General features: G+C 45.8%; 1 long non-coding RNA gene across 1 annotated transcript; it reads left to right on the forward strand.

The window, feature by feature from the left end:
• LOC116449541 lies at positions 1 to 25,577 on the forward strand. The gene is made up of 6 exons (XR_004242416.1): positions 1 to 3,440; positions 9,839 to 10,030; positions 14,654 to 14,798; positions 16,814 to 16,889; positions 17,238 to 17,504; positions 25,457 to 25,577. It is a non-coding gene; the product is annotated as an uncharacterized LOC116449541 (long non-coding RNA).
• Positions 25,578 to 26,766: the final 1,189 nt, after the last annotated feature.

Genomic DNA, 26,766 nt, shown 5'->3' on the forward strand with positions numbered 1-26,766 from the left:
AGTAGGGGGCAGGGGCAGCATTCCTGGTTTTATAGAGGGGCAGGCTTGAGAGGGCTGTAACTGCATGTCACGGGGGTTGGATGCAATAACTGAAGAGAGGGGAGCCAGTAATAGAATCCTTTTAATAAACTACAAGCCCACAGTTTATAAACTTGGACACAGATTATGCTCCTGCCTAGAGTATAAAAATAACCGCATTTGGATGTCTTTGTGGCCAAAGGATCTTATAACCTGTTAAGTTTTGCTGCCTGTTTTTCTAATGTAGGCAGGACCAGTGTAATACCCTGTGTTGCACTGAAAGGGAAAATCTCTGGTCTGTTAAGCTGTTCCCTGCCTTTAGTAGCCTCTCTGTATCAGGATTCGCATTCTTGTTTCCGTTTCAAACAGGAGACTAGTTTACAAGGCAAGTTCCTCCTTGGAGATCACAAGAGGCTTTCTTTCCCCTTTCTTTTTCTGAGAGGAAGGATTAGGTCACGGTATTCCATTTGCTTTTTATTTTTTTCTTCTTTGGCTAATCTGCTCTCCAAGATGTCCATGTTACAAGAGAAATAAAAGGCTTTAAGTGAGCGCAGGATTTTTTCCCCTCACCTCAGCACTCCAGCTGAGAAGGGCGATTTATAGAAATCGCCACTCAGAAAAGCCTTAAAACAGAATTTCAGATGCTTGTAAGACAAAGCAGAAAGATAGCAGAGCATCAGGTGCCTTCTCATTACCTCACAGGGTCGTGTTCTGCCTGCTCTTAAGGAGTTTGGTGGATGGTGATTACAAATACGTCTGCACCGTATCCGGGTGTACTGTACGTGCAGTTACAGCTTTGTACAATGAGCTTGTGTAGTCCCTCACCTGCAATCAGGAGGTTTATCATTATTCAAAGACCTTTGTTTTCTATTATCTTTGTGCATTTTGTGTGCTGGAAGCATTAATGGCACCGCGGTTTAAGATGTGCTCTTTGAGCCTGGCACCTTTCCTGGTGCCAGCATGTGATGTGCTGCGCATCGCTTGGCTCCAGTCGAGGGGAGGACACACACTGGTGCCGATCCTTCTATGTGGAAAGTTTTGGGACTCTCTATACAAAATTACTTTGTTCAGAGCATACTGAGCACAAAGATTATTGCTTTAATGAATGCTGAATTATTCTTGTTCAAATACCAGGTACTAGTACTAGTTTGTGGTAAGACATAAAGATTTTTGCAGCAGTACATATGAACATGCATTTGGTAGTTTGTACCTAGCACAGGTACGGCTTGTTCACACTGGTCATGTCACATTCGGGAAACTATGCTTAAAGGGCCAGGTCTGCCTTGATTTAAGTCTGCTGAACTTTGTGCCAGTCTCTGACAACTAAAGTTATGCTTCTCAAATGTTTTCAGCTATTTTTTTTCAGTCCTTTCTTTCCAAAGAGTTTTAGAAATGCAATTAAATGGACAGTAATACTCAGCAGTTACACATAAGAAGCTGTTTATCTAAGGATATCAAAGTGCTTGACAAAGGTGGGTAATTCTCACAGTGCCCTTTTTTTGCAGGGTGAAATGCTGGCATGCAGAGACAGCAAGTGGTTTATCTGAGTAACAGAGTCGGTAGCAGAGGTAGTAATTAAAACTTTGGTCTCATGACACCCAACTCTGTACTGTAACCACTAGACAAACTGCCTCCCGGAACCGTATCTCATCTCTATCTCCCTACATATGCACAATAAAGCCTTTGTAGTATATGCTGTACACTTGCTATTGATAGTTGTATCAGCTGAAAGATAATGCTCGCTCTTCTTACTGGCTGCAAGTGTGCTCCACACAGCTTCAATTATCTGAACATAATGGTGGAGAAGGGGAGAATTTTGGATAACTGAGGGCTTCAATAATTGAAGGGGTTTTCAGTGCAATTAATAGTCACGGTAGGAACACAGCAGGTTTTGGACAGCAGGTTCGGGTACCTGGTGCCACACTGTGCTGTCAGTCAGTAATCAACATGCTGCTGTTTTGGACATTTTCTCTTCCTTGTTTTGTTTCAGTCAAAAAAAAAAAAGGACAAATATATTTTAGATGTGTTGGTATCCCTTTAAGTTTGATGAAGACTAACATCTATCGTTTTGGTCCATGGGAAGCTGCTTATGGACATGGGTAGTTTAAGAACACCGATTGATCAATGTTAGGCGGCTTGGCTGGCAGTGGGGTGTGGGCTATGTGGGTGGCTCTAAGTGACTGAAGAGATCATCTGAAAAATAATTTCCCCTGCATATGCCATAAACTCTGGGATTTCAAGTATGACCCAGCTGTTAATGAGTTCCATACAAGCAAACAAATGGTCAGTAACTGTAGAGACGCATTCTTTTAGGAACGTAAAAACATGATCCGCAGGACCTGCTCGTGGAGTGTCTGTGCACTGCACACTGACCTTCATGTGACAGAAATCTTGACTAGGTGACTTTATAATAAATGTCCCCATGCCACCTAGGCCAGCTGCCCGTCACTGCCTGCTTTCTCTGCAAGCTAATTTATTTCTAAATGCAATAGAAGAAAAAGATGGGATAAAGTTTGCAAAACATATCACAAAGTGTTACTGGCCCCATTCAGTTTTCATCACACCGTATGCTCTCACCATGACTTGCTTTTTAAAACCAGCTCTGTCCTCTGCCTCACACCAGACGCAGGAATTAGGAGCAGCCTTTACCCTTGCAGTGGTTATGAACTAACAGATTGGTGCAGGTAAGGCTGAAAGACCTTAAGGAAGGGAATAAACTTGGCTTGGTTTTTATGAAATACAGTGTTGGGTAGAGGATGAGTGTTCAGCTCTGACTGGCCTCACAGTTCATCCTGCACTGCCTCTGTTCTGGGACGGAGGCAGTTACGTGCCCCCATCAGAGAAGCACCCCCACATATTCAGATTAGCACAAACCCCACAGTTTGGTTTATTTTTCTCAGCTATTACCTGAGAGACAGGATATGTTGACAGGCTGATGTCTGACTTCTTTTTTGAAAAGATTGATCTAATCTTAGTTGCTTTAAATTACAGTCTTAACTTTTACTCTGTAAGTTTTCATTGCCTGGTCTCATTAGCTACTTTAAGTGCCTGAAAAATATATATATACTCTCTTGTATGTTTCAGTGTTTACCCCAATATGCATGTTTGTGCAGAGAGAACATGCATATTTATTACCTTTAATACAGTCTGGATGCACACACATACATGATTCTCTTCCTACTTAGACATCACTTTATACACGATTTGTATATGCATATTTATAAGGGCTTCAGTGGAAACAGGACTGACACCAATATTTTATGCATTATTAGGACGAGCAAGTTCACCCTTTAAAATGACTATATTTGGAAATCTGATTCTAAACTCCTGCTGGTTTAACTTAATTTTGTGGCTTTTCTCCAGATTTTCATAACCAGTGGAAGTGATGACAGGATGGAGAGGAACACTTGCGCTCCTTGAAGGTGAGCGTTCGTGTGGACACATTTGTGTAAGGGACTGGGCAAGGGTGCTGCTTTCAGCCCATGTGATAAATGACTGCACCAAAGTGTGGGGCTTCACAAGTCAATATTTGTGCATTGCCGTGCTCTTTTTTTTCCCCCCACCACTTTGGTGGTCAAAAGCCCCATCCCTATTTTTTTATTTTTTTTTTTTTTAATTTTAAAAATTTTATTTTAATATCTAGTCCGCTGCTGTTGTGTGAATCTCGCGCTCCCTCTTCTTTTCCCGCACGGTCTCCATCCCTTTTTGGAACCATACAGCAGTGAGCTAAAGCACAAAGAGCCCGCGATAAAGCCGCAGTTTTGTTTAACAGTTCCGACAGTGAAAGTTCGCGGGAGCGGCGCTGGGAAATCGGTGCCGTGAGCAGAGCCGCTCTTGCCAGCGTGGCTCTGTCCGGCCTGGCGGGCCCAAGCACGGGCGTTCGGCCGCGGCTCAGCGGCCTCTCGGAGCCGAGCGTGTGCGCTGTGCCGCGGCCGGGCCGCGCTGCGCTGCTGCGGGACGGGCCCCGGGCGCCGGGCGGGCAGTGCGCGGCGCGGCCCATAGGGGGCAGCAGCCGCCCGCGCTCGGGCCGCGCAAAGCGCCCCGCGCAAAGCGCCCCGCGCAAAGCCCGCACCGGCCCCGCGCAAAGCCCGCACCGGCCCCGCGCAAAGCCCGCAAAGCGCCCCGCGCAAAGCGCCCCGCGCAAAGCCCGCACCGGCCCCGCGCAAAGCCCGCAAAGCGCCCCGCGCAAAACGCCCCGCGCAAAGCCCGCACCGGCCCCGCGCAAAGCGCCCCGCGCAAAGCCCGCAAAGCGCCCCGCGCAAAGCGCCCCGCGCAAAGCCCGCACCGGCCCCGCGCAAAGCCCGCAAAGCGCCCCGCGCAAAGCGCCCCGCGCAAAGCCCGCACCGGCCCCGCGCAAAGCTCCCCGCGCTGCCGCCCCGAGCCCCGCTCGGCCCTGCTCCTCATGGCAACAGCCCCCTGCGAGAAGGAGGTTATTTGCGGTTGTTCGCTTTTTCTTTCTTTGTGTGTGCGTGTATAACTGCAGTGCAGAGTGAGGAGGCTCTGGCGTGTTGTCCTAGGTAACTTTCCCCGTAATTTAAAAAAACACAAAACAAACCTAAAGACCTATTAAAAAGAAAAACAAAAAAACAAAAAAAAAAAACAACAAAACCAAACAACCAACCACTAAGATACCTAGAAACAGTATTGAGTTGCTTATGCAAAAATACCCCCCAAAGAACATCTGAGTAAATACGTATATAGAATATGTAAGTTCGTGTAAAAGCAGCTTTTTATTTGCATGTGGGTCCATATGAAACCCAAGATGATATATCATGTTATGCTCAGATTGTTGTTTCAAGATACAGCTATGGGTAGATTTCACGATGGAACATCTCTTATTTCATCGCTTCTAACTTTGCTATTTTCAGCACATGCACCCTCAGTATTAAAATCCCATGATTGTTACTTTTTCTAACTCTCTCTTTGCCTATTAACAAGATTCTTTAAAAACCAAACTAAAACAAAATCCTTTTAGATCCCACGTGGATTTGTTACTCTGATGTTGGTAGCATCAGTGGCCAGTTCTGAACTTTTCTGGCAAGTACAAGGGCGAGCTGCTTGCTCGGCTGAGTTTGCAGCCAAAGCCGCTGCTGCTGCCGCCGAAGCACCGACCGAGCCGCAGGAAGGACCGAGCAAATGGTTACAAACGAGCGCTGCTCCTCAGCTCCACAATTTTCTCTTCGTCTTAAATGCACTTTATTGCACCTTTCCTGCAGTTTGTTCTGAGAACAGCCACACTAATAATCCTTATCCAGCACAGAGGAATCCCCCTCCTGGCTCTCAGCTTGAAGCCGCGGCTGGCATTCTGCTGCTCTGATTTGTTGACTTTGATATTTTAAAATTATTCTTCTCTACTATCTCTTGCTGGTGCAGCTCACCTCCAGCCACAGTCCAAGGCTGGCTAACAGTTGCTATGATGTAGCTTCAGCCTTTCCCGTCCCTGGATTTTTAGGGCTGTGATTTCAGCAGAATACATGGCTCGTCATTTCAGTGTGGGCTTTCAAACTGTGCGACAGCCGTGAAAGTGAAGAATCCACGAGAGAGGCTGTGTGTGTGTATGATGCTGGGGGTGTTGGATATGGGCAGACTCTTTAATACACTGAAAATGTTATTTTTGATTTTTGGTGCTCTGGAAGATTTTTATTCTGTTTTTTGATGATGGCTTGAACTATTATCCAAACTGAAAGTAGTTGTTTTTCATGTATTTTGACAGCAGCCTCTAATAAATGGAAGTCCTTCCCAATGTTTAGAAAATCAGTGTATTGAGTGCATGCTGAATAGCAAGAACAATTATTTTTGAAGTTGTTCTGCATTGTGGAGTATCAGTGTTTGATATGTTCAAACCAGTACGTGCAATTCCTCGCGACTGTTACGTTCACTTTAAACAATGAGGTCTTTGCTCAGGAATAGTCCTGGGTTTGTTAGGGAATCAGTGCAATGCTGGCCCCAATCAATAAATGAAGTTTGCTTGTGGCAGGACTGATGCAGCCATTACATAAGAGGGAAGTCCATGTAAGTATTTGATTATTTTCTTAAGGGTTTCATTTGCTGGTTTTCAGGCAGAATAGTGTCACTTAGAGCAAGTATTTAATCTTTTTTTTTTTTTTCCCCTTTAAAAAAAATGGAACTCTGTAAACGACACTGAAAACTTAGCGCTGAACCTTGGTCTTACAGGATTAGTTCCCATCTACTTCACTGACTTCATCCGCAGGAGAAAAGGCCACAGGAGAAATCCCACACAGGAAAACATATTCTTTGCCCTGGAAACCTTGTTATCTTATATGTTCCAGGTATGAACTGTTGGTTCATTCCTGATGCATGAAGGGCAAATTCCTGCCTTTCTCACTCTGACAGGGTTTTGCCAGGGCAAATTTACTCCTGGCTGACACCATCTGTAACCATGGTGGGAGCAAAATTCAGCCCTTTAGCTCTAATGGGAGCCTGTTTGATCTCGTCCTTTACTGCCGAGTGGTATCAGGATGGGAGCTGGGCACAGAAACGTGACTACCACCGAGCTGCTATTTGTTGCACTGCATTATCTGTAGTATCCTTGTTATTCTAGAAACCTTTTTTTTTTCCCCTCCCTGGAACATTTTGCTGCAGCAAATGAAGAAGGGAGGAAAAAAATTGAAGAGACCTTCATTTGGTGGCACAGAAAATTTGCATAAAATATCGCTCTAAGCATTGAAGGATCTTATTACATAGGGTTTTGATGATAATCTTTGTTGAAATAATATTTAACACATGCTGCACTTTTAATTAAGTATCTGAATAATCTCAAATTAATACCAGAGGTTTAAAAATAAGTTTTCATTTTAGTGAACTGTAACATAATAGCAAGCTGCATGGCAACCCCTTCCTTTACCCTTTGATTTAATTAAATGCCCTTCTGTGTGCTTCTTCTCACTTCAGAAATGCACATAAAGAAATCAAACCCAGTCGTTTTATTTAGGATTTTGCCACTTTTCCTTATGTCTTTGTTCATTTATTTGCCCTACTTCCTCTTGGGCTTTGATTAAGGTGTTTCTTCGGGGATCAGCTCGTCTTGGGCTTTGCAAACTGGCCTGTGTGTTTGAAAGGGGCAGTTGCAGCGTGTTGGGGTTTCCGTGTTGGTGGTGGTGACACGCAGGTCCCTGTTTGGAAGCAGCCAGCTGTGGCAGGGAGGTGCTGGGTCCTGTACTGCACATGTCTGTGTGTGCCATGGGGAGGATGCAGCCGGGTAAATCCTGGGGCAGCTCACACAGCGCAGTGACACACTGGAGTGTGTTATGCTCCTGGAGTTTGATTATAAGGTAAAAAGGAGCTTAACAGTGTAATGGCTTCAGACAGCAATCAAACTGTTGCGAATAAATCCACGTTTATTCTATTTTTTTTTTTAATTTAAAAGGTCTGATCCAGCCAATTTGTTTGCCTTCCAGTAAGGCGTGCTTGACAATCACTGCTTCATTATTCCATCTTAAGAAATTCCACTAACCAAAGGAAGGGAAAACAGCCCTCGCTCGGATCCGTGTCGGTGAAATTGTTTTGCTGGAGCCACTTCGCTGGGCGAGTGTGGGTGCGGGCTGGGGGGAGGCTGTTTACTGCCTTTATGGAAACATGCTCCAGTTTGGGAGCGCGAGGATGTGAAGCAGGCTGGCTTTGAAGGCTTTCTGTTAGATTTCCCCCTTTATCCCTTTCCATCTATCATTTTAAAGGAGACATATATAACCACCGCACTTTGTATATTAAGGGGAGCTGCCTGCTTTTTCCCTTTGCTGAGATAATGACACTGAGGGTTGTTGACTGCTGTTATCTCTGATGACAGCCTTATCTGCATGCTCTGATTCCCGCTCCCGGAGTCAGAGATATCCAGTCCTTCGGAAACTGACCACTGCTCCCACTGTGGCCAGGCAGCCTGGAAAGCAAATACTTAGGGGTGACAGAGTTCTTGATCAGATGTGCTGTTTGCTATGTTCACCTCACCCACAATACTGAAGGGAATATTGAAGGGAAACATTGGGGGTGAGAAGAAATGAGAGCCTCAAAATCAGGATGGATAAAAGGCAAATGCCGCCAGCTCTCCTCAGACAGTCTCTGGTGGGGACAATTTTTGTTGATGACCAATTGTTGAATGGTGTTGGTGAGGGGCTTGGCTTCTTTGCACCACAGAGACCCCTCACTAATGTACCTGGGGATGATATTGACACAGCAGAGGGATTGTTACACCCTCCTGGCTGCACCAAGTCAGAATCCAGGCGTTTATTTTAATTCCTCTAAACATAATAATCTGCAGTTAATTGGCTAACATTCACTGTGCCTCCAAGGTGCACAGTGCTGCCATGGTTTGGCATGCTGCAGTCCCGTCCCTTGGAGATCTCAAAGCAAACTTCAAATATTTGTGAATTTAACCTCTTAACGGTCTTGAGAAATGCTCTCATTTTACTGCTGCAGAAAGTGAAATACAGAGATAGTGTGTGCACCTGACTGGGATCCCCCACTGCACGTGCAGTCAGCCATGAAGTCCAGGTCTCCGAGCACCTCCCTGGCCCCCTGCCCATCAAACCCATCCAGTCGCCCAAGTTTTACCATAACAATCCTTAAAAACAGACAACTGTTCCCATTCTCCAAAGCATGGGTTTCTGCAAGCCCTGCTGTACTAAAAGTACCTTTCAGGGTGGAAAAACTACTAGTGAATTCCACCTTGAAGCAGCTCTGAGCAGGAGCTCGTGGAAGCTGTGGAAGAGCCCAGTGATGCATGAGTTGAGTCAGGGATCCCTGCCCATACTCTGCCTCATCTTCCCTGCAAGATCATCTGCCCTTTCTTAAATACTGGGGGATATCCAGAGCTCTTTTCCTCCCTGCCATGTCTTATAATACAAGTGTTTCAATCTGAACACTTAGACCAATTTGATTGATACATGATCCAGCCTGTCTGTACCAACTGGCACCTCTGCTGTTGGTGCTCTGCCATCTGGGCTGCCCTAAGCTGCAATCTGAGGCTTCCAAGGTGAAGTGTCAAGTCAGTGTTACTGAAAATACACATTGCTGAAGTATGCAGATGCTTTTTCCCCCCATTTAAAAAATGTATTGTACTGAAAACTGCTGCCAGGGCAGTGGAAATACTGCATTTGCCCTAAAAGTATAAAGAGATGCTTATTTTTTCAGTGCTTCAGAAGAAAGCAAAGCATTTTTTAGTACTGAAAAACAAATATTATCTAAAAAGCAGAATTGGTACTGAGAAAACACGTTCATTTAATTTTTAATTTTTTTTCTTGAAAAGGAAGCAAAATGTAACTGAAAACTTTCTGTTCAAAAAGCATTTTTATTTGAAAAGCTAGTTTTGTCATGTAAGGAGTTCTTTTTTTCCCACTCCCAGTACGGCTTTGTGCAATATAATGTGTGACCACCCAGGGTTCCTTCTGCACTTTCCCCATGGCTAACTTGTGGGGCTGTTTTCCTGAGACATGCAAAACAGTACTGATCTACAAATATTCAACTAAGAGTGTAAGAAATCTGTCTAGGATGTTATTAAATTAGTAGCAATTTCAGTTGCAGACCTCAGTTCAGAATATTCTTAAACACACTGTTTGAAGAGGAGCTTAGACATTGATAACTTGTCTGTTTTTTCCCCTCCAGTGCTTCCAGCTGGTCTAATAAAAGGGAAAACCTCACCCTGTGGATTTTGCTTTGCTGTTGAATGTGAGGATGAAACATGTCAAGTGAATAATACTTATTTTCCAAAGCTACAAGGGACTGAAAGGGGTTAGGATGGGATCTCACTGTGGCAAAATTGGGATTACAGGCTTGGATATAACATTACCTTTTACCTGGGTCTGTCTAGGGCTCTGACTCAAACCTGCTGGCTCAAGGGCTTCAGAGACAGAGCCCAGGAGGGGCCCTAGACACGGAGGTCCTGGCTGCTGGCTCCCTGCTCACGTCACCAAGACACCTCCTCCTGCATCAGTCTCATCAGCTGTGCCAGTGTCACCGGGAGCGGAGCTGCACAGCGTTGCCTGCCTGAGCTGAGCTACCTGTAAGTAGTGCAAAACCCTGTGCTAAAGCCAGACATCATCTCTGCTGGGATTTTAACCTGAGCTCACAGACAGAGCAGTAATTTGATCATTCAAGCGCACCGTTACGCAGCCCCGGTGATGATAAGAGTGGTTCAATTCCAGCATTTGCAGGAGGGAAACTTTTTCCCTGGTGGTTTCTGTGTTGCGATTCCCCCACCCAGCAGATGCCATCCTTGACCACAAACGTGCTCATTTGCCTGTATCGTTTCCAGCCACCCAGCACAGCACCACTGTGGCTCCTCTCCCACACCGCAGCCCCGCTGCAGGAGGATGCCCCTGTGCGTTCAGGATCACGGTGGGAGCGGGTTTTGTGTGTCTGCAGCTGTGGGAATGTGTTCTGCCAGAAGCCCACATCTCCTGAGCATTAATTACATAGCCCCGTGTGCTCCTCTGTTCCCAGGTGGAAAATGGAGATACCCTTCTTAACTCATACCATCATTTTCTTTCACCACAGCTCACAAGGTGCTCCTGCATCCACAGAGGGGAGGCACTGGAGAAGTGACAAGGATGATTAATAAGGAGGTTATTAACAAATGCTACAGGTCAAATTCCACACCAGTTCCCAAGTTTGTGCTTGACATGGAGGTCAGTGCTGTGAACAGCTCCCCATGCAGCTGGGAGCTGGACTTGACCTTTGGATGTAAAGCCAGGATAGGCAAAAATTAGGTTAAATAGATTTGACCTGCACCTGATAGGAATGTTTCTGAGGGAGTGAGGTGCTTTCTGTGATATTACTAGAGTGTAAAACCATCTCCCAGGCAAGTCATGAGGGACTGGTGTAGTTGTTTTGCAAGCTGGTTTATCTAAACTTTTGGTATTTGAGGGGCTGTTGACAAATGAAGCTTTTGAATCTCTGACGGCTTGGGCAGACAGCAAACTGTGTACTTGCTGTGGGGAAAAAGCACTGCTCTTCTGGAGTGTGGTTTCCATTTAAACATTCGGAGAGTTCCTAGCTCTGGCCTGTGTTTATCTGTGCCAAGTGTGAATGGGAATTGGAAAAGGAGAAAGAGGGAATGGCTGTGTTTTAAAAAGCTAATTTAAAAGCAGGCACAGTCTTCTGTAAAGATGATTCTGATTGTCCAGAGCTCTTTTAAAGGAACAAGGTTAAATGCATTTTATTGAGAATATAGGATTAGACACACACACAAAATGAACAACATCGCCTTTATTTATTTCATACTCGTATAGCTAAGTCAGTCAATTCCTGATGATTCAGGAATGCAAGGGGATTTTCTGTATTGTTTTTTATTTCATAAAGCTCTTTATCTCTGGCTCTGTATACTGGCTGTTTCTATACTGCCAGCAACCTCCCCCTGACCACTATCACCATGTAACCAAAGGGGGAAGACTGGCATTGACTGGAAACAGGGCAATCAGTGGAAGCTACAGGTAAAATGCTCGTGAGCCTATTCCCATGTGCCCTGATTTAACAGTATAAACTACCTCGCATGGGAAAGGCTGATGCTCACACTGCTCTTCCACACAAGATGACCGAGGGTTTAAAACAAACCTATGAAGCAGGGAATCACAGTATTATTTACAAAGTGCTCATGTTTTGGCAAAAACATGAACAGATCCAGTTCAAATTGACTGCAGTCTGTGTTCAAAGCCATGTCTGGAGCAGGACTGCCTTTTCTTGTATATTTTTACTCTGTGATTTTTATCTTGGCTGTGTCTGTTCATTGCCATTGTAAAAGGAAGACATCATAATTTAAAGAAAAAGCGTGGGGAAGTGGGAATTTCTTTTTCGTCAGCTTTATACTCAGGGAAACTGAGGCATGGAGAGGTCCTGGAGGTTTGTGAATGAAGAAGGCCTGTGAAGCAGTGGAGGATTTGGAAAGAGGGCCCAGGGCTCCCATGTCATGGAACTGGCAGATATTCCCCATGCACAAGGATCACCGGAGAGCAGCCCGAAGATTCTTCACTTGATGGAGTTTGCCCACACACATCAGCAGCACACAGGAGCTAAGGGGGAGGAGGAGAGTGTGCCTCATGAGTTAAGGTTTTGTAGCTTGGTCTCTGATGGAGCAGGATGCTCCAGACTTGGATCATTTCTCAGAAAAAAAAATGGCTGGAAGCAACTCATCTTAAAAATCCTTTTGGATGAGCACAGCCAAAAACTTCAAGGGCTCTCCACGTGGGCTCTTGACAAAGAGAACTCCAGTCTCAACTACACATCAGTGTCCCATCAGTGGAGTCTCTTCCTTTAAAAAAAAAAAGAAAAGAAAAGAAAAAAATTTTTAAATTAATATATTAATTCCAGCTTGTCACGGACTGTCTGCCTTGTCTCAGCTGTCTGGCTTTACCCTCTCACCCTCGTTTTAGTAGTGTCATCTCTCTAGATCCTATCTTACCTTTCTGGAGCAAACACAGGCTCTTGCTTATGTAGACGGAGCCAGGATCTGTGCTGCAGAGGAGCAGCGTGTCACTGTGTGAGTTCAAATAAGCTGTGTTGAGCCATGCCAGCTGAGGATCCTGCTGCTCGGGTTTATTGCTGAGAAAAAACCAAAAGTGAATGCCCGGCACAAGGGAGGTTCTGCCTTATGTGCCCCATAGGCTTAATTAATATACAGATTCTTGTTCACTGCTAGTTCTTAAAACCAAAACCACTAACAGACAAATGATGCAAAGGACAAGGGCAGAAATGCTGTGTTCATGGCTTTTTACTGTCTATATAGCACCAAAGTTGGGGAAGGCATTCTAAAGCATTTAATAGACATGATGGCATTAAATGCTGAACATAATTAAGCCAGATGGAGCTTTGTTGTCAATTTGACTGGAGTCACGACTGCCCTTTCCCAAGAAGTTCCTGGTTTAAGGATCATTCTTGCCTTGAACAGAGCTTCAGCAGGCAACAGGATTTGGATCTGCTGGGCAAGGTCGTGGCTTGGAGGAGCCTCAGATGGTGAGCATGAGCCCCAAGCACTGCAGAGCTGTGCTGGCTGGGGTGCTTCTCTCTAGCAAGGGCATGTCCCAATGGACCTACAACTACTCAGACATGCTGGTTGAGCACTTGCTCTTCCTGCTGTTGGAAATACCGTAACAAAAATAGCCTCCTACAACCTGGACCTAAATTTTCTGTACACTCCTGCTTATTACTTTGTTCCAGGCTTAATCTTGGCAGTGAATATTACAGGATTCCTGTTCAGAAGAAAGGGGTCTATGCTCTTCTGCAAATCCTTGGGTTGAGTCACTAAAAATGTGTTATTTTCTTGCTGTGGTGCTGTCCAAGATTTAGAGGTTGCAATCCAACATTCAGGCAAAACAATGACCTTGGCTTGCAAGCAAGAAGGGTTTTAAAAGGCTGATTTAATTGCTGGAGGTTCTTACCTGCTCTCTGTGTTTGAAACCATAAGGGTACTTTAAAAACTACATTTTCATCCTTTTCCCAAAGCAATGAAGGCTAGATACTCTTTTTACCTGTTGAGGAATGTGAGGTTATTTGTAGTGCTCACCTTGAGACACCTGTCTTAAATACCTAAGTGGGGAAAATATTCTTCCTAACGTCTTCATGCTCCTCTGAAAGGAGCATTTAGAGACCAACCTCCCAGAGTCAGTTATCCAGGTCACAGTGTATATGACAACCCCTCGCTTCTGGTTTCACCTCATTTGTTGCCTCTGAGAGCTAAAACTGAAGCTGCCGGGTAAACCTTGTGTCATATAAGCTCACTGTGAGCTTGTGGTCTCAAGCCAGCTACAAAAAACTAAGAGTGGAAGAGAAGGCCAAGCAGAGCTGTTTCCCAGAACAGGGAAAATATGGCTGCAAATATGGAAAAATTGAGGTTTTTTCACTACCACTTTTGACTGCATTTTTACCCTTGTCTGGTTCCTGTGTCTGTTTGTACCAACACATTTCACTGGCATTTACTGTTTGTGCTGAGTAGATTTGACATCAGTGAATATTCAACCCTTCCCACAGAACTGAGAGGGAGTTCTACTTACCCAGCTAAGAAGCTGTTTCATGTGCCCATGTCATCCCTGATCACACCTAAGCAGCACACCAGTAGCCACAGTGCAAGTGAAAATTGGAAATGGCAACCAATAAATTTCAAGGAATCCCAGTTCACCCATAAGATGCTCTGTAGCCATAAAAGTAGGTGAGAGTCGTCGTGCAGATTTTTCCAAGTAACAAACAATAGGATAAGAAGAAACAGCCTCAAATTGCATTGGGGAGGTACAATGGCATTGGATATTAGGAAGAAATCTTCACCAACTGGGCTGTAAAACACTGGAACAGGCTGCCCAGGGCAGTGAGGGAACCACCATCCTTGGAGGTATTTAGAAAATATGTAGAGGTGGCAGTGAGGGTCATGGGCTAGTGCTGACCTTGACAGTGGTGGGTGAACAGTTGAGCTCTATGATGTGAAAAGCCTTTTCCATCCTAAGCTATTCTATGGCTCTCTATCTCTGACATACTTCACTCCATCTGTTCTCTTGCATCTGCAGGGTTATCTGCTGCAGTCCCATCCAAGAGCTGTTGAGTGGGATTGGGAGGGACATAATGGCTAAGTTTCACAGTGCTCAAATCCCTCCTTCATTGTTTTAACATCTATGTAACATTTCTTTTTGCTTTTCCCTTCCAGAATTGAAAGGCCCTTTCATGGAGCACAGTGACCTGCCCCGGAGGGCTCTCCCCAGCCTGTGGTTTCATGCTCTGCAGTCCCATCCAAGACAACTGCATTTGGGATTTCTCTTCCAGCCCATTTCCCACAGAGCAATTGGGAGCGGGTACATTTCTGTAGTGTAGGACTGAGCCTGGGGAGCACTGCAGACCATGTGTGGGAAGGTGTCCTGTGCAAAGACTGCCCTTACACGAGAACATATATGAATAATAGGAAATTGTTTGGGTGTGGGATGCTGTTGGGATTCATTGTCACTGTAAGGAGTGGACAGCACTGCCTTGGCAGTGGTGCAGGTTCAGGCTCTGTCCTAGGGCTCTGCTCCTGCCACTGTCCCCGTGGCATGGGCACACCCCTGCTGTCCCCTACAGCAAAGGGGTCGGCATCAGGGTGAATTGCAACGTGTGGAAAAGCTTGTAAATACTGCTCGGTGGTTTGAGGCCAGCAGGGAGAGAGCAGAGCAGCGGGGCATTAACTGAGGGGCTTTAGAGGATTGGGAAGGACCTGAAAGGGGAGGATTTGGTGGCGCTTCCTCTGGGCGAGGGGCGCTCAATGCTCGCACGCTCCTCATTGTATGGCGAGGATAAAGCGGGGCGGCCGGAGGGACTCGGGCGCGGGTCCGGCCGGCGCCAGCCGAAGGAGCCCAGCCCCAGCGGGAGCCCGGCCAGCCTCAATAGCCAGCCCGGCTGCCTCCCAGGCCGCCCGGCACACGGCCCTGCTCACTTTGAAGCCCCTGGTGCTGCAGAGGGGTGCTTTCTCTAGCTCTTGTTTGCTGATGATCCCTAAATTAAGAAATGCAAATCTATTCAGGGCAGATTCCTTTTCCAAAGGCAACTTGCCTCAGTTGCTAATTCCCTGCATGGCTTCTATACAGACCCCTCAGTTTCTATACAGACCCCTTACAAACACCTGCAGCTTTTTTTTTTTCTTCCTCTCCCCCTTTTTCCAGGGAGGGGGTGGCAATGGGGAGTTTATTGAAAATCTTTGTTTTCTCTGTTGCAATGAAACTTGCTTTGCTCTTTTGCCTCCCTTTCTTTCCCCTTTTCACAGAATAAATACAGCTGATCCATCTCCAACCCCTCTGCACGTGCCAGAAAAATAAATCGCCCGCCTCGCCTGCAGCCCCCTCCTTTAATTCTTTCCCCCGCTGCTGTGTTTGCTTATTCTCACAGCAGCTGTAGTGCTGGTCGCAAGCGTGAGTTGACCTATTGCTGGTTTGTTTGGCACTGGCTCTGCAGAGACATCCCCCCAAAAAAGACTTTGAAATCAACTGTTAGAGCCCTTGCTAGGCTTCTTTTTTTTTTTTTTTGCTCCTCCCTCTTCTTATTATCATAGCACTTGCCTTTTGTTGCCAGTACAAATACAAATACACACACACACCACACACAGGCGTGCAAGCACTGGGGAGTGAGGAGAGCGAAGCCCCTGAAATATTGCACTGTCCAAAGTCCACGGGTTAAAACAAACATCAACACTGCGTCAAATAGTTTGCCCGTAAGAGTCTTTTGTTATGAAGATAAGCTTGTTATCTCTTTCATTCAGATTTTAATCTGACAGGTCATTTGCATACTGCCAGCCGACTTCAGGGTGTGCATTAGATCCACTTTGCATTTAAATCCTCTGTCAGTCAGGCAAATAAAAAAAAAAGGTGGGGGGGGGGTGGGAGAGAGAAGCAAAGAACCCCTTTCAGATGCTCCCAGTTATTGCTACTACTTTTTGTGCTGATTGTTGGTGCAGAAAAGTTCTCCTGGCTCTTGAGGCTCTGCATGTTTTTGGGTAGCCAGGATGCCATGAGCTGCATCACTGAGGTCTTGCAAAGATCCCATTGTGACCGCTGGGCCCCTTACTCACCCAAATCCCTCTTCAAACCCTGCTAGGCAGACTCTTTCCCCACACTGACCTCTGTTGCCCCATAAAACCTAGACCCTGCCCTCAGTCAAGTTAAGCCTGTCCTGGGCTTGCATGAGAAGGGATCAAACCCTTGGGAATAACAGGACAAGGAACAATGCCACAATGCAGTTAACAAGCCACCTATTTAGCAACTTCCATGTAAATATGCCTTTTCCCTTAGTTATTCTACTTGTTTTATATGTCTCTCTATATTTTTTTTTTCTCCACCTGAAGCCTGATCCTGTCTCCTTACTCCTGAAGCTCCACCACAGGTGCTGGAGGGATTCTAGGGACAAGGCTGCTCTTACAGGTAAGATGAATTCATTGTATGACTGTGAAAGAGAGAAACTGCAGGACATAAGTCCCCTGTGGTGCAAATGCAGGTTGGTGGGGTTGTGTTGCACTGTGGGCACAGAGAGCTACAGCAGTTTCTGGTGTCTGGTACCATAGGCACAAAAACCCAAACAAACCAACCAAAAAACCCCACAACACTTGATGAAGGTGTTATCAAAATGTATGACTGCTGTGGATCTGTGGTTCTTACCACTGCATTTTTCTGTGACAGCACAAATAGGGAATTTCAGTTTCTGGATCTGATTCCTCTCACATATATGTTTGAACATATTGCTCACACTCACTTTTCTCTTCCTGACACCAGCCAAAATATCATCAAGATTCCTGTGTTTCTCGGAGATCCAAGCACAGGTTCCAGCCTGCCCTGGTTTGGCTGTCCTCACCATTTGGCCGTGGACCACCAGGTCCTGCCACCTCCTGCCAGCATCTCCCTCTGCTCATGGTGTTTCCTGCACCTCCTCTGAGATGCTGAAACAATGAACCATGGACAAGATTAAACCTGGTTCAATTCTTGTCCTGTGCGTGGACGTGCAACCACAGCTCTGTTGAAGACCACAGAAATTATCCTGGGGTAAGTGAAAGGCAAAACTATGACTCTCTTTCCTGAAATACAATGGACAGCCCGTGAGACAAGGCCACAGTCCCCCTACAGAGAGGGATGGTGTTCCTGAGGATTGTGTCCCAAACCACAGCAAGCAGAGCTATAGGAGAACATTTCCTTCAGCCCCAACGGGGTTAAACATTGGATCTGATGAAATCAGTGTATCCAAAAGAGAGGAGTGAATAGTTGCAGGGCATTTATTCAGCTCTAATGTGACACGTTCAATTCTTCTGTTCAGACCCAGTAATTTTCTTACATATATTAATTATTTGAAATAATTCTCTGAATAACATCTAGAAATAATTCAGGCAATATATCTTGATAATGAACCTGTTACTAGTGAATGGTTGAAATCTCAGCTGTGCTGGTGACTTTGGCTTGGGTGAACATTCACACGGCATTGTTTCTTCTCTGAAATACTAGTACGTGACTTTCAGAACCAGATTCGGGTCTGAATTGCTGTGCTTATGAGGTTTCTATTATTTGCCATTTCGATAAATGTTCCTGACAGTAAATTCTATTGTTAGAATATTATTGGTAAACAAACATAAAAGCATGTGAATGCAGGCAGACAAAATTTAAACCATTTATTTGAAATGACGGTGGGGAAAAAGGTTTGAGATATGTAACCACCTCCAACCTTAAAGGAAGGTGCTGGGAGAAGGGTTTCTCTTCACAGCTGATATCTGATTCACTCTTTTCCAATTTCTTGTCAGGATTTCTCAGGACAACCCAGAGCAGCAAACCTTTCCAAGCAAAGTCCCACATAATGCCACAGTAATGGAAAACCAGGAGCATTCCCAGTCCCCTGGCACTCTGGGATAGGCTGCTCCACGGTGTTTGCATGGGGCCATCATGTCCCTGAGCGTGGTACAGGCAGGAGAGGGGTGTGCTGCTCCTGCTGTGGCTGCCATTTCTGGAGATGACTGGGACAAGGTGATTGAGATATCCAGTCCATGCTGGGGCTCTCAGGCAAGGGAGCTGTGCCCTCAGTTATTTACCATCTAGCAGCACTGCCAGTATTACCAGGACTGAGGCAGCCCAGAGCGGTGCCCAGCGCTGCTGGCTGAGCAAGGAGTGTCTTTTGTGACGAGGAGTGGCAGCAGATCCATCCCCAGCCAGCAGCAGGGAGAGCTGGCTGGGCACTGCGGGTGTGACCGTGCTGCCAGGGCAGGGCCAGCCCTGCTCCGCTCCCTGCTCCAGCCAGCCAGACCTGTACACTCGCAAGCATGGGAGCACTGGAGTTTGGGAGGGATTTTCTGTCCAAAATCTGGACTGTTCGGCGAAGGATGGAGTGGAAAGGAAAGGCAGAGACACCCGTATGCAAATAGGGGAGAGCTCCTTCTGCAATCTGGTTTCCAACTCATGCCCTAAAATTGACAACACTTAAGACCCCTGGACTAAGGGAAATGAATGCAAAATGAGAAATCTGCAAAATCCCTTGGTTCAAGGCCAGCTCTCTTGCTTTGCTTTGCTGCTCCTTGGCATCAGTCTTTCCGCCAAGTAAGCAAGTCAATGGCTAGCTGTATTGCCAAAAAAATCTTCCTAGCTGTTTTCCATATAGCTAATGAGAATGCAAATGTGCTCATTTTCCAGGCTTGCTTACAGCCTCTGCTGCTTCCTTTCTATGGATGGCACCTCAGTGTCCTTCCTTTTGCCATGTGATCTCATACATCACGCTGGCTGGTTGGGTTGTCCTTGTGTTGCCGATGAGAAATTGAGTGTTTTGAGTGGAACAACAAAGTAGGAAGCAGAGCCTCTCAAGCACCTGCTGTGCACTATCCTTCCACATGCTGTCCCTGGAGAGTTAAAGAAAGACCAGTTTAGAATAAGAAAGGCAGACAAGAAGGTCTTTTTTGTAAGTTAGATATCACATCAGAGCCAAAGTCACACGGCATGTGGGCTTCAGTGAGCCCACGGTTGGGCAGTGTAGGGCATCTTTGCTGGGCTCTCCTTGGGAGTTTTCCCTCTTCTCATGAGCAATCTCTTCCATACTTACAGAAGTAGTGTTGCTTTTCTAATCCCCCATCAAAAGGTTTCTCATTGGGCTCACAATGTGATAGCACTTAGAGCTGTGATCCCTTCAGAAATGGAGTGGTGACTGTACCTTTCACTGTGCTTCTCTATTGAAGAACAGAGCCTCTCTTGACCAAAATCTCTTGTTGTGCACTATAAAATCAGCCTTGGGTGCTTTTCAGCTACCCAAGCCTGGACAGAGTCCAAGCAGTGTCCCAAGCCCTGTTTTTCAGGGACATGTCTCTTGCCTGGCTCCCTTTCTGGGGATGTTGGATCAAAGATGAGAGCTCAGTAGCTTGTGGGCATTGTTGCATCCTCTGTCCTGATCGGCACTCTGGACTCTTCAGGGACTATGGGGACAATTCAATAAAGGGACACAACGTCTGCATAGGAATTTTTTCCACGCAGACACACACACTTCATCCCTAGACAATGCAGGAACGCTGCAAAACGAGGCAAAGCTGTCGCCTCCTGAGCATTGCCCTTTTCTCATCTCTCCCATCTGGTGTATGTCTCCAGATTTGCCTCCAGTCTTTCACAGAGCTCAGGTTCCTCTGGCTGAGCCTCCCACTCTGGCCACCAAAGGGCTTCCTCTGCCCTGAGAACAAGTCCCTTTTAAAAGCAGCCTGACATCTTTCTTTTGTTCCTGGCTTTCCACTAGGATTTTCCATGATGCAATCCCGTATGGGGTTACTGGCAAAGAGCTGTTAAAAGTCAGTAGCTCTGCCTGGAGCAAACCCATTGTTCTGCCAGCGCAGAGCCCTTCAATGCCGCTGACTCCTGCGTGGCCCTGCTCCTGCTCCCCAGCCCCACCGGCGGGGAGGGAGTCCAAATCCAGGAGGGAAACAGCCATAAACGCCAGGCACAGCACAAAGAGCAACGGGTGATAAAACGCAGCCACAGCCCCGGACCATCACTCCGGCCGTGGCTGGGGACTGGGCTGGGACTCACCAGATGCATCTCACTTTTCCTGGGGAAATTCATAGGCTGCTGCTCCAGCCGAGAAGGGTTATTTTGGAGTGGAAAGTGAGAAGCTGTAGCTTTTATCCTTTTGGAGGAGCAATTTGCAAGGAAAACAATGCAGGATTCTCTGGAATAAGGAGTATTAGCTGCATCATCTTTTAAAAATAATTTAGCCAAGTGAATGTTGGCTGGGGATTAGCACCCTTGCAGGCGTTTGGGCTGCAGTGAGGGGATGTTTGCTGAGATTTATTGGTGTTGGAGATTGTTCCAAATGCATAGGTGACATCTAATGCCAAAGCAGCTCCCTGGCTTGCTAATGAGATAAGTCAAAGGCTCTGCAAAGTTTTCAGCAGTGTAGCCATTAACCCCAAGACTACAATATCCTTTGTGTTTTTCCAGTGTGTTCTGCCAAGATTTCGCCTTAAACAGAGAAAAGATGGAAACTGGAGCGTCTTACAGCTGAAAACTGCTGTCTGCTGTGTTGTTCCCTGGGACAGAGAAGAGCCTGTGTATAATCAGCACTGAGCAGGGAAACATCCCTGCTGTCCAGCACAGTCATTTTCTTCAGTGTTGGACAAGTGCAAAAAGGACAGAAAAACCACTGACAATGGTCCTGTCTGGGGAGTTGCAATCTTACATCCCCCACCCTCCTCTGCTTCTGATGCTCAGGTTTATGGGGCTCCAAACTCAAGCTTCAGAAGGGCTTTCTAGGTAGTTACATCAGGTACTTCAATTTCATTCAAGCAGGTCTTGTTATGGGAATTACTTTTTGTGGTAGTAATGAGGTTTTCATCTCTACCCTTTACTAGGGATTGCACACTTGAAATGGAGACAGGCTGCAGCTGAATTCCAATAGTAACTGACCAAGACTGGTGATTGGAAAAATCCCTCAGCTAAGATATTTGTAGGAAATAAACAAATGCTGTTTTAGTGATGCTGAAATGTTTAGTGACTTCACTCTGATGTGCCTCTGCTATTGTGTTGGAAGGACTTCAACTTTTATGTTCTGTCTTCTCCCACAAAACATTAAACATTTATTCCTAGAAATTTCCTTCAGTTTTATTTAAATCAATTTTTAAAAAGTACCTCCCTCATAAAAAAAGAAAAAGTTTAGAGTTAAACCAGTACTTCTGTTCTGCTCCAAATTTTTTAAAAATGTCAACTACATCAAAATGAAAACCAACATGATCTGGATGTTTGAAGCAAAATTCTTGTTTTCTTTTACTCTCTGTAGTTTCTTGGTGAGGAATTACTTCTACTTGGAACACTTAGACAATGATTTGCAGAGTTAAAGGATAAAAAAGGAACAACCCAGGGTCATAGGCATGTCAGTATCGTGGGTGGGTGCTGTGGGACTTCTTCCTATATTTCACTTGTGGAGTTGAAAAAACCGAGGCAGTGACTCAGTGGTGAGCTAATGAATTATTTCCAACCTTCACGGAACAAAACCAAGTAGTTGTGATAACAAGATAACACATGCTATGTTATTGCTAGAAGTATGCTTCAGTCTCATGTGTATGCTGAATAAACAGCTTTGGTCCCTTTGCAATGAGAGAAATATTTTGTATCACCCCTTCTACCATAAATAAGTGGTCTCCTGACCACCCCTGGGGAGGTGATTCCAGTGTGGATCAGTGCTATCTCAGACTGGTCGTAGTCGATTCACTTGACAGAGCCATTCTTCACATCCTTTCTTTAGTGTCCAAAAGGAGCAGCTCACCTCCCCTTCCAGCCCTCTGGAAGAGACAAAGCCATCAGCAAGACCATGGACCCCCTACTGTGCCACTTCAGACAGTGCCCAGCTTTGTTTGTGCCCAGCTCCAGCTTCGGGTTTTACAGGATTGCTGTTCCCAAAATAGACGTGGGCCATGCCAAGGATGAGTCAGAGGGATGCTGTTAGTGGTGCATTGGGTGGTGCAAGTTAGCCCTTGTTCATGGGAGTCCATGAGCAATTAAAGGATGAAAATTGTAATTAATGCCAATCAGCATGAGTTAATGGAAAATAGAATGGGATGTCTCTCTTTGGTTTTGTTGATAAAAGTGATAGTAGTGTACAAGACTTCTGTGAGACATTTGACTGGGTACCACATGACATTTTGATTAAGGATCTAGAGCAGTATAAAACCAAGAGGGTGTGTGTTAAATGGATTAAAACCTGGCTCCCTGACAGGTCTCCAAATGTAACTGTAAATCATCTGCCAGCTGTGTTTGTAGCGAAGTCCCTTCAGTATTCTTGCTTTTAATATCTTTATCAATGACATGGAAGAAAACGTAAAATCACCACTGATGTGGTCTGTTGATGGTGTGATGAGAAGAAAACAGTAAATAATGGAGAGGGGAGGTCACTGATAGGGAGGAATACACAGCCCTTGGGGAGCCAGGCTCAAGCAAACAACAAATATGGTGATGCAGGTGAATGCAAGAACAAAGAATAAAAGCTGTATTTATAGGACAGTGAACTCCAGGAAGAAGGATCCTGAAGAAGCTTTTGGGAAGCTTTTTATTTTTGGAAAAGCTTCTTCAGCCAAAATCAGCTGACTGGATGGTCTTGGTGCTGAGCTGTAACTGAGCAGGAGGACACTTGGAGGTAGAAAGAGCATAGGGTTTCTTCAATTTATTTCCTCCTGATGGCAATGCTGCTGTGGTGAATGAAATCATCAAAAGTTTGGAGAGCATTCAGGAAAGAGGCAGGAAAGTTTTGGAAAGATGGCAAAGCCCTGAGTGACCCCATTTGTTAAGCCGCCAGAGCAAAGCTGAGGATAGAGTTGGTCCCGGTTTCAGATGTGGGAAGTGAAGTAAATACTAGGATATTTTTTTTTCTGTAGTAGACCACTGCACAGAAGCTGCGTGTGGAGGCAGTCAGATGAGAAAAAGGCTTCAAGGAGTCAGCTTGATCAGGAATTAATCTGTGCTGTCTGGGATCTTTGTCCAGGCTCAATAACTCGTGGCATACCTGAGTGCAGGGCATCAGAATCTCAGCCAGATTAAACCAGCACTGCTACACTGGCATAGCCAAATTGGTGACTGACACCTGTACGTAAGTAAAAGCTGAAGCCCTGCTTATGTTGAAGTCTGTACCAAAAGTGCCAGTGGCTTGGGGGAGATAGAACTACCCTTGTGAGCTCTTAGGCACCTTTTTATCCTGGTCTGTACATAAATGTGGAAAAACCCCTAAAGTATTTTTAAACTAATGTAGTACAAGTTCTTGGATGGACATCTCAAAATTTATTTAAAAGTGCTGTAGATGGTGCTGGTTGTAACTCCAAATCTTTAGATAGGTGTTCACAATGTAAGCAGCTGTGATAGCTGAAACCTTACCTTACCCACAAACAACAGGTTCTTGTCCACCTCAGCTTGAAAAGATTACATCCATCAGTGGTTTGTGGGGTGGCAGCCTCTCTAGGGAGGTGACAGTGAGCATTCTGCAGTCAAACCATCAGCTAGCACTGGAAGACAAGGATATCGATCACAACCTGTATTCACAGTATGAACCAACATCTAGGACTGATTTAAGTGTAGCTGCACTGGCGTTGCTACGTATTTACGTTGTTTGTTAAACAAGATCTATGGCAGTTCAAGTTTCATTGAGAAGAACAAGCTAATGCCAGGGATGGCTTTACTGCAGCTTGAAGGTAGCTTAGGCTAATGAAGTTTATTTTGCAGGATCAGGCTAAGAGAGTGCATTGACAAGTGGCAGATCAGTCACTGCAACTGTTTATATACTGTGAGCAGAAGAATGCCCCAGGCAGATTCATTTGGGTGTTTTATGCCAACATAATGAGGCCCAAGGGAGTCTACAACTGACATAATTTACACACCGTGGAGTCAGAAGACCGATGAACACTGAATCCAAGAGGGACCTATTTTAACTTACGTTTGCTTACAAGGCTTTGGGGAACAAATTCACGTTTTGGCTAATCCATCTAGCTGGGCACTGCATCCAAAAGGGGCAGCTCTTCTGCTTCCAGCCCCACCTTGTCTCTTGTGTTGTATGAAGTGACCATGCAACCATTTGAGGAGCTGGGTTTGCTTGCTGCTTGGGCAGACTCTGTTTCAATGAGCTGGTTTCAAATTGGGTCCAATCTACTTGGAAAAATTGTAACTTTCAGAGTGGCTTTCCAGTAACTACAGTGCAAAGAGTGGGTGGGATTTTTGCAGCAACCTTTGGTTAGAAGTGGATGGAGCCTGTTCAGTAACAGTTGATTTTCTGACTTGGACTCTTTGAGGTGGGCATTGCATTATCTTAAATCCCTCTTCACAACAGCAAAGCAAGTTAGCAGCATATTCTAATGAGACAAATTGTGCAAAAAAGCAGTGTGCAAGCACAGTGACCAGGTTACACAGGGGCAGAGATAGTGGGCTAAGGAAAGAAGGAGAGTCTAGATTGAAGTAGCACACAGTACTGTGCAGGTTGAAGAGCTACAGTAAGAGGCACAGCTGCGATTCACAGATCTGTGGGGTCTGTGGTGACACTGGAAGAGCCATCATTTTCCTCTTCCATAATCTGTCACCCATCACTGCTGCCTCAAGCATGGGAAGTTTAATTTCCTATGAATCATGGTGTGACTTGAGAAGTTTAATCCTACATCTTTCCAAGCATCCACTGACAAAATAGTAGAATAAGTCTGCTGTGGTATTCCTGCCTGCTTAGTTGTTGTCGGAAATTGTCCTCTGGCTGTTGGTATCTTCATTAGCTTCAGCTTCACCTGCAGGCTGGACTGCTGTGGTATCCCAGGTTGGTGGATTGGAGATGTTGGTGAAAGAATTGCTTGAGTTAAAGGCAAACGTCTGATGTCAGGGGACTCCTGCCAGTCATTGTTCTGCTGCCTGTGTGAAAACAGGCTGAATTCTGTGGTTTTGCTATGTAACATTCTTATGTAGCTGGCTGAGTCGCCAACATGATAAATGCAATTACTTTTTCCAATTGTTATTTTTGCCCAAAGCATGAAATTGACACTGAAGTCTGCTGGGCAGAAGGGGAATGTAGTGGCTGCTCACATCCCCGCAGTGGCACGATGATGTGAAGGCATGGACTGCAGTGATGGGAAGCAAACGCTGCGCATGGTATGTCAGGCATCCATCTGTGTGTCCATCAGTCCTATCTTTGGGTGTCGGTGGTTGGGGGGTAATCTGCTTTCTTGGTGTCATTGAAGGGGGAAGGATGGAGTTTCTAGGTCAGTTGTAACATGATTTTCCCTGGAAAGGTGGGAGGGAGTGGGATTTGCAATGTAGTCGAAAGGAGCTCTATTGCACCACCTGGGAGGGGAGAAATGGCACCAAAGCTGCCTCCCTCCTCCCTGTGCCCACCAAGGCCAGCTACGTCTCCAGCTCCCAACAGGAGCACTCCCGAATGGGAAAAAGGATTTGGGACCCTTCTCCAGAGGGAGGCAAGACTTAACTGGACCCTGAGCTTGGGAGGGAGCACAGCTCTCTCATAATGATGGGGATAAGAGTGCTTTCACAGAGAGTGGAGATGTGCTGGCTTATTTGGTTTGTCTGCATCCTTTGGGAAACCAACACTATGGGGTGACTGGTGCTGTGGGCTCCCTACACTGTGGCTCATTCAGCTGAGTAAAAGGACAGCCCAGTCAAGCTCCCACCGTGGTGGTTAAAGTTTGTTTTAGCCACCTTATCTAATCTCTCCCCTAACTTTTGCTAGGGGAAAGCGTTTATTGCTTATATCGTGTTACTCCATGAGCACTTGCTGGCTGCGGCTGTTTGCGTGTGTATATGTAGATGTGAAGCCAGATAACTTCAGGCCTTGCAGTTTTATGGGTCAGTCAATCCAAACTGCTTCCACTGGCAGATGTGGGGATGTGCTGCGTTCGTTACCTGTGGGCCATGTGCTATCAGAGTGTAAATCAGCAAAACAGGGCTCTGTTTATACACATAAATTGCCCCAATGTGACAGCTTAATACCCTTTTGACTTTTTACCCTCTGTGGGGGAGAGCCTCAAATGTCTTACGGCGCTGCTCACCCCCGGGATGACGGCAACGCAGGGAAACCAACCCTGCTATAAAAGGAGGGAGCACGCTTTGCTCCCGTGTGTCTTCAGGCTTGGCTGCGTAGCCAGCAGCTCCCCGGAGGGGAAAGGCCCTTCCAACAGACCAGTCCAACAGGAAATTATCTGCTCACCCTTTGCTAAATTACTAGCTGGACAGCCAGTCACAGGGTCCCAAAAATGCCAGCTCCATCTGTTCCCCTACGGACATGATTCCCAGGCATGCAAGATCCTGGTTTGGTCACTGGGAG

The sequence above is a fragment of the Corvus moneduloides genome, chromosome 11 (assembly GCF_009650955.1).
Source record: "Corvus moneduloides isolate bCorMon1 chromosome 11, bCorMon1.pri, whole genome shotgun sequence".
NCBI lineage: Eukaryota > Metazoa > Chordata > Aves > Passeriformes > Corvidae > Corvus > Corvus moneduloides.